The sequence below is a fragment of the Gossypium raimondii genome, chromosome 7 (assembly GCF_025698545.1).
Source record: "Gossypium raimondii isolate GPD5lz chromosome 7, ASM2569854v1, whole genome shotgun sequence".
NCBI lineage: Eukaryota > Viridiplantae > Streptophyta > Magnoliopsida > Malvales > Malvaceae > Gossypium > Gossypium raimondii.
In genome coordinates this window covers 42,940,745-42,948,375 of record NC_068571.1, presented here as the reverse complement: position 1 = coordinate 42,948,375, position 7,631 = coordinate 42,940,745, and positions in this window count along the sequence as shown.

The window sequence follows — 7,631 nt, the reverse complement described above, 5'->3', positions numbered from 1 at the left end:
GTCTAACAAACTACCTCCTGGAGCATATTCAAGGAACAAATTGTAAACTTCTCCTCGTCCTTGCTCAGCACTCGTAAAACCGCAATAACATTGAATAATATTGGGACAACCGACAAACTTTAGAAGGATTTTTTTCCTTACTTAGAAAAGAATAGTAACTTTCGTTGACTGATTTGACAGCATAAATTTGATTATAAATAGGAGCTACGATTTTCACTAAATGCACTACTCCAGAAGTACCCCTTCCAAGAACCTTGATCTTCATTACTTTAAGCTCCATTCATTTTTCTTAGAACAAATTAGGGTTTAGAGAACAATCTAAGTAATGAAGATCAAGGTTCTGGGAAAGGGTACTTATGGAGTAGTGCATAGAATTCCCAACTTTATCACTTAGAATTCCCAATTTCCAAGAACAATCTAATAATTCTTTTATTAATTAATAATTTTTATCACTTAGATTGTTTATTCATGTAACAATTTCCTAATGGAAAATATGAAATTTTATTCTCTCTAATTAATAGAAATTTTATTAATTTAAAACAAAAGCTGATTATTATATCTTACATTCTTTTACTAAAAGCATTTTAATAAAATTTTAGTAATTCAAAAGTTGTTAACTTATTGTTTCATCTAAAAAGTAGGGTTTTGAGATTTAATTGGCTCAGTATTATAACAATAAGGTATCATATTGCATATACTTTCACATTTTCCTTTTACAAGGAACATAATAAAATCTGGTTCATAATCTTTAGCCTTTTAATCCTTTTATTTTCTCTTAATTCGGCAAGATTCATCATTATTATCAACTTGTTCCAATATAATATCATTCTCATTTGAAGAATGAATCAATTGTTGTGACTATAATTGTCTTAAAATAGAATTAAATCTATTTTCATAAAAATAGCATCTCTTGATTCAATAACAATATTAATTTAAATTGAATATTTAGTTCAACTACCATGAATCTATATGTTGGAACTTTGACAATAGCTCTACATCCTTAAACTTTCAAATAATTAAGGCTTGGTTTTCTTTTCTTCCATTGTTCATAGGGGGTTATTTTAGTTTCTTTATTAGAAACTCTATTCAATATATGACAAGCCATTAGAACAGCTTCTCCCCAAAAACATTGTCCAAGACCTAAATATAATAACATTGAATTTATCATTTCAGTCAAAACTCTATTTTTCTTTTCAGCTAATTGTTTTGTTATGGTGTGTAAGGGGTTGAAACTTGATGGATAATCCCAGTGGATTCAAAATAGCTTGGATTATAATATTCTCCACCTCTATCCAGTCTTAAGCACTTGATAAATGATTCACACTGAAGTTCAACTTTAGATTTATAAATTTTAAATTTATCAAGCGTTTCATCTTTTGAATACAATAAATGTACATATCAATATCTAGAATAATCATCAATAAAAGTAACAAAATACTTCTTTCCATCTAATGTAGGATTATTATGCATGTCACATAAATCACTATGTATCAAATCAAGCAACTTTGTTTTCCTTTTAACTTTAGGAAATGGTTTCTTATAATTTTAGTCAACATACATGTATTGCATTTTTAATATTATTATTAAAAATAGAAATTAAATCTAATTTATTCATGTCATTCAATTTTAGAAGATTCAACCATCTAAATAGAAATAGTATTTTTTATTCTTATTATAATTTTGAGTTTGAACATGCCCTCATACGTATACCCTTTCCCCAACAAAAATTCCTCCCTTAGATAGAATAAACTTATCTGCCTCAAAAACAAGTTTGAAACCAAACTTATTTAACAGACTTCCAAAAACTAAATTATTCCTAACTTTTGTACATAATATACATCTTTCAAGGTTAAAATATTTCCAGAAGTGAATTGTAGTTCAACAGACCTTTGCCTTTGATTGCTACAGTGGAAAAATTTCTTATGTACAAGATATTGCCATTTTCACATTGTGTAAACTTTGTGAACATGCTTTTGTCTTTGCACACATGTTTGGTTGCTCCAGTATCAATCCACCATGCATTATAATCTTGTACCATATTAATTTTAGAAATCATGGCAACAAACTTTTCATATTATCAACCTTTGAAGATGATTTATTTTTTAAAAATCGATATTCATTCTTAAAATGTTCCAGCTTACCATAACGATAGCATGAACCCTTTTGTTTCTTTTTGAACTTAGGTGCTCTATCAGTCTATTTGAAATTTCTCTTGGATGGTTTAGTAGTTTGTACTTCCTCCGTAACATGCACTTTTGCAATTTCAAATTTTAAGTTTTGATGTTGCTTTTGATATTCTTCTTCAATATGAAGATGATTTGCCAAAGCCTAAAGAGATATATCATCTTTCTTATGTTTTAGACTTCTTTTAAAGTCTTTCCAAGATGGAGGAAGTTTATCTATAATGGAGAATACAACAATCATTTCATCCATTTTCATATCATATTGCTTAAATTGATTCAACATTTTTTCAATATCACGAAATTGTTCAATAACAGAACAACCATCAATAATTTGATAATTATTGAAACAATTAACAAGAATTTTCTTGTAGCATTTTAGGTCATGCATCTTATTTCCAATTTGTCCCATAATTCCTTAACAGTGACCTCGTTCTTGTAGGTGTCAAACAAACCATCGGATAAGCCATTCAATATGTGGCCCATGCACATGAAATTAGCATTGTCCTATTTTTTCCTTTCTCGGGTTGCAGCAATAGATTCATTTTCATTCTCTTTCGGTCTTAGAGTATCCAAAACATAGGCAATCTTCAAAGTTGATAACAAGAAGTGCATCTTTTTCTACCACCGTCAAACCAATCAAGCTTGACAAAGTTGGAAGCCAACTCCCTTAGTGTTCCACTTTCATGTGTTGTAGTAGTCATAATGAAAATAGAACTTTAAAATTGTTAGTACAAAGCTCCGGTGAGGAAAATCTCGAACACGAACGAAATTTGAACAGAAAATGAAGAAATAGGACAAGGCTCCAAAGCGTGTATTAAGTCACTATCTCTAAGATTTTATTCACCCCACCTATATTCGGTGTGCAAGAGTTTCAAACAAATTAATCTCGATGATACAAAGAAGCTGATGACTATTTGAGTTTTGCACTAACGAGAATAGTTCACTAAGCACTTTGCAATGTATAACAAGAAACTCAAGTTCTATAAAGAATTTTTGCATTAATACTTTATAGAATAATCTAATAATATTAGAAATGGAGGAAGGATATATAGAAATAATGTTTAGAACTTGTTGGTGTCATTTTCAAATGAAATTTCATTCCTATTTATAGGAATTTTCATGTCTCTTCGTAGAGAATCTTCCAATAGATGTCTTTTCTAAATAATAACATTTTTAAAAAGACACATAATTATTCATCTAGTATTAAAACTATTCAAGTAATCAATTAATTGAAAAAGCGTTAAACATATGTGAACCGTCATAAATTATATAGTCTAAATTTGTTTATATATATATACTTTGATTATGAAACAAATTTAACTTTTACAAATTAAATATTTACAAAATATAATTATGATTTTATTAATTAATAAATTTTTATCACTTAGATTGTTTCTCAATGAAAAATATGAAATTATCTTCTCTGTAATTAATGATTTTATTCTTTTACTAAACCAGCATGAAAGCATTTTAATACATGTGAGTTGCCTGTGTTGATTAATGATTCTCTTATACCGCTTATTGCGCTTTATAATGTTATTTATAAAATTATAAAATTTTAGTTAAAGTTTTGGCTAATCGATTGAAGAAAATTATTCCTCCATCCCTAGATGTCTTATTATAGTGGTGTTTGAACTAATTCACTGCATTAATAAAGTTTAATATTGACATTAGTAAAACTTAGGATCGTGTTGATTGGAATTATTTGAATTTCATTTTGACAAAGCTCAGGCATTTTCAAAAATAATATTGATTTTTTTGTAATTAGCAATTAATCAAATAGGAGAAAATAATAAATTTCATAATTAAAAACTAATGATTGTGTTATTAAAAAACTAATAATTGCGAATACTGCAAAATGAATAATAATGATTGTAATAAAATAGCACTATAGAATTGATAATAAATATGTAAATTACAAATTTTATTAGTTCACTTTTTGAGAGCTTTGATTTGTCCATCAAATATTAAAATGTCAATTTAAGCAACAAAGTCAATAATATTAAAAATTTTAACTGTTATTCATTCATAATTAAATTACATAACACCATAGCATCTTTCCATTATCACAATATTCAACATGTCAGTTGGACTTCCACTGTTCCACATGGTTTTATGATTTTCTTTTAAATGTTTTTAGTTTTAGTTTTTTTAGTTCTTCAAAGTTATAAAAGAAAATGAAATTTGATTACTAATATTTGTAAAATATTAATATTTTGTGTTTGACGTAATGAAAATTTTAATATTCCTGATATGGTTTCTTCATTTGATGACTATATTAAATAAAATTTATTAATTGGTTAAATTTATTTAAATTTTAAAGGTATAATTACAATAAAATATAATTTTAACTTCATAAAAATATTGAAAATGTGTTTACTAATTTTATAAAATTTAAATGTTTATTTAAGTATCATCTTAACATATTTTAATATAGAAAAATAATCTTATTTATGTAATTTATCCGTAACATATGACAATTTTCATAATTAAAAGAAGATTGATAAATAGTAATAAATAAATAGTTAACAACTTTGTAGTAAATATTATGTTGATTTAAGTTATGTGCAGTGTTCAGTGGCGGAGCGGATGTTAACATTAGGAGGGCTAAGGTGGGAATGGAATATCCGCAACTTGCAAGTGGGGACGGCTACAAGGAGAAACGATGAAGAAAGTAGTTTGAGTGCCAAGAGTGGAGATGTCTCTTTTCATATTCCAGTTTTTACACCCTAAATTTGTCTTCTCCAATAAGATTTTCTATTTGTTTTTATCAAAAATATTTTGTAATATTATTTTTAATACTATAAAAATATTTGAGGAGCTTATAAATGGAGAAATTGAAAAATCTTAGACCTTGGGAGGCCATGGCCTCTTTGATGAATGTTTCGACTGAGGTACGACTAAGTAACCAGAAATAACAACTTGTGTTAAAAGATATTGATAGATAATAGAAAAGATGGGGTGATCTAAAGGCAAAAGTTGAGCGATTTGTTTGGAGAAAAAGGAATTGATAGTGATGAATATGGAAAGTTGAGTTGAACGGTGAAAGACAAAGGGAAGTCTGATGGGAATTATTACATTTAAAAGAGATTGATTTTACTTTCTACTAATTCAGTACATTATGATTGCAAGATGAATTGGACTTAGGGTAAAATAGGATTAATGAAATCAAATTATTCCTTTTCTGATACACGTGGCAATCAATTGTGCTTCCACATGGCAGCTTTTGAACTTTTTAAACAAGCTAATATTTGCTTTCTTATTAAAAACTTGGCTATAGAATACATATATTAGATATGTTTATCTTAAAAGAAAAATAAATAAGAATTATTACTTTCTCTTTTTTAAGCCATACTTACAATTAGATATAACTCCTCAAGTGCATTTGTATCTACGTCTTCCTACACCTATACTACAAACAATGTCGATGCTAACCAATCTAAAACTCGGTCTGCAATAAATAAAAACTATTAAAATCTTGATTCATTTATTAATTTATAAAATTACTAAAAATACACCATCAATAAACACAAAAACTTCTGGTAAAAGAGTCTCTTCAATCCGAAATCAGAAATCTTTAGAGTAGGTAAACCGGTACCATATTGAGGAGGGAAAGCCAAAATATTACTTGGTTTTAGATCAGAGTGAATGAATCCTTTCTCACGAACGTCCAAAAGCACTTCTGATATCATCTGGGTATAACAGTTAACATTCATTTCTGGGATTTTACCACCATGTGTGTTCATTAAGTCTAACAAACTACCTCCTGGAGCATTTTCAATGAACATATTATAAACCTCTCCTCGTCATTGCTCAACACTCGTAAAACCACCATAGCATTAAATAATATTGGAACAATCGACAAATTTTAAAAAGATTTCTTTTTCCTCACATAGAAAAGAAGAGTACTTTTCGTTGGCAGACTTTACGACATAAATCTGATCATAAACAGGAGCTATAATTTTCACTAAATTCATTACTCCATAAGAACATTACTTTAGCCTCCATTATTTTTTCTTAGAGCAAATGAAGGATTAAAATCTTAAGAGTTATGCAGCTCGATTTATATATATAAAATGATTAATGTAGATAGTTTTCCCAATTTCATTTGTAAAAGGGTTACTAGTGGATAAAGTAATAGTTTTATTATATTATTTGTTTAGCGTAAAGATAAATTATTGTTTGAAATTTTCTTTTTTGAAACAATTGTTTGTAATTTTCTTAAAATGAAAGAATTGGGTAGATAAGGTACGGTGTAAGAGGTATAGGATCTTATTAAATTGTAATAGAGCTTCACTTCATTAGAATCAATCTATACCGCCATCACATTTCCCACAGCTTTTTTCTCTCCATTCACCACGATGATTCTAAAACATGGGACTACAGAATATGTTATAAGAAGGTAAATACGGAGCATGGGAGTTATTGTTGTTCTCGACCAAATTGCGATTTCGTTATCCATGTCAAGTGTGCCACTTCTTTTGCGGGCAAGTTTTGGTACAATGTCTGAGCTTGAGAATCCAAATGAATTCAAGAAACTTTATGAATCTGAGAACTTAATCATCCGTGTTCTTCGAGAATCAAAGTTGGGGGCAATGTTCTAGCGGCAGAGATAATACATTCTAGTCATGATCAGCACAGGTTGACATTCAATGACGGGATCAACGATAATAAGCATTGTAATGGGTGTATGATGCCGGCCTTTTCTTCATTTTACTATTGTTCATGTTGTGATTTCTTTCTCCATAAAACCTGCGTTGAATTGCCGAGGAAGACTCTGGGTGGGTTTGGATGGGAGATTAGGTGCGGTGCAGTGCGTTTAGCTTACTTTTTGTCTCACGCTACAGTATCGCTACAGTATATAATCTCACCGCCACCGCTATTTTTACACTAATCGCGGGTAAACGCACCACCCATCCAAACTCACCCTCAACTATGGATTGCGCCAAAGCCTTTCATACTTCTCACAAATGGTATTTTAAAATGTTGGTTATGTGGCTACGATTGCAGTGGTTTCTCCTACAAACAAGGAGGTACAGATGATGGCATTGTCTTCTGCTTGCGATGTGCCGTAATTCCTCACAGTTATATGCATCAAGCAAATGAATCACATTGCCTCTTTTATGATGCAGAAAGTAAAAGTCATTACAGTGCTTGTGGTAAACATAAAGACCGAGAAGGTGCATTACATTGCCAAAAATTGCTGGACATAACTGCAATGAACATCCTTTAAAACTTATTTATGGAGATTGCAATGACTATCCACTTCATCATTGGTGTGACATATGCAAAAAAGAAAGAGACCCAAAGCTTTGGTTTTATCATTGTGAGGTTTGCGACAATACAATGCATCCCAAATGCATTCTCAAAAAAATCTATTTATCAAGTTTGATATTAAATACAAATATAAAGTTCATAAAGATCATCCGCATCCTCTCACTTTTGTTC